Source organism: Saccopteryx leptura, chromosome 2 (genome assembly GCF_036850995.1).
Source record: "Saccopteryx leptura isolate mSacLep1 chromosome 2, mSacLep1_pri_phased_curated, whole genome shotgun sequence".
In the NCBI taxonomy this organism is placed as follows: domain Eukaryota; kingdom Metazoa; phylum Chordata; class Mammalia; order Chiroptera; family Emballonuridae; genus Saccopteryx; species Saccopteryx leptura.
The window spans coordinates 175827289-175828573 of record NC_089504.1 but is presented as its reverse complement, the minus strand read 5'-3'; the positions used below and the strand labels follow the sequence as shown (position 1 = coordinate 175828573).

The following is a 1285-nucleotide window of genomic DNA, read 5'->3' as shown; positions in this document are numbered from 1 at the left end:
ACATATGAAAGAGAGACCTCATGAGCATGAGAGGTTTAGAGACCAAAAAAAAGGGACATGCATATATAACATATCTTGAGTTAGGGATAAGATAAGATGCCTTGATCAAGGTAAGATGCTTCAAAGCATTATTGCAAGATGACAAAAAGAATAAATTTTTAGTAAATAGAAGTTTGTCTACCATATATTTTTTTCTCCAAGAATACCATATATTAAAAGCTATACAGATATATAAATGGACAAAAAAAAAAGCAGTAGACCATGTAAGTACTTAAGACTTTGTGCAGAACTAGAAACAAGACAGAAATTCACCTGAGTCAGAGGTTTGGGGTTAATTTCTCTTGTGAGGCTCAGGGTTTAGTTGATGGGTCTTTAATGGTTCATCTAAGTTCAAGTGGAAAAGCTTAATTCTTCTTTATTACCAAACATACCCAAGTAGAGCTGCTTCTCTTTCCAACGGTAGCTACTGAGTTGTGACTCTGTTAGCTGGAGGTACCGACGCCCATTGGCATCTTTTGGCTGCCTATTGACAACAGCCAGGAGGTAGTGTCAAGCTTGGTTATAGTCCTTTGGGTAGAAAAGGCCACTCCAGCCTGATACAAGGTCTTTGCAGTATTAGGCTGTCACTCCAGTTTATATATGAACACTTGTTCATAGTTTCTAGTTTACTGGCTCCAGCTGAAGAAGACAGGCAGCTAGACTGTTGTAGCAGTCTGTCTGGGTGGTGTGCAGTAGGTTTTTTGGTCAAGTGTGAAAGCTGGGCCCTGAAGTCTTACATTAGGTATCAGGGAGGACTGACCTGAGTCCAGACCCTGCAGTTGAAGCAGAGCTTGATGGCACCTACTCACAGCATCCCGGTAATGCTGGTTCTCTTTCTCCTTGGAAAACTGAGTCTCTTGCAGGCACTTCTCCATTATATTTGTATATATATACACATATACACATATATTGATATATGTTATAAGATACTATCTCTGATAATCTCCTACTCATTTTTTTGGAAAGACAAAGACAGAGAAGAAGAGAGAGAGATAAACATCAACTCATAGTTGCATCACTTCAGTTGTTCATTGATTGCTTCTTGTATGTGCCTTGATTAGGGAGTTCCTGCCTAGCCATAACCCCTTGCTTAAAACAGTGACCTTGGACTCAAGCCAATAACCTTGAGTTTCAAGCCACCAATTATGGGATCATATCTATGACCCCATTCTCAGGCCGGTGACCGCATGCTCAAGCTGGGGAGCCCGCACTTAAGCTGGTGATCTTGAGGTTTCTAACCTGGGTC

The 1285-nt window shown here is 40.8% G+C and overlaps 1 pseudogene; it reads right to left on the bottom strand.

Moving 5' to 3' along the window:
- Positions 1 to 390: 390 nt before the first annotated feature.
- LOC136391696 (tetratricopeptide repeat protein 9C pseudogene) lies at positions 391 to 914 on the bottom strand (annotated as a pseudogene).
- Between the last annotated feature and the right edge of the window lie 371 nt (positions 915 to 1285).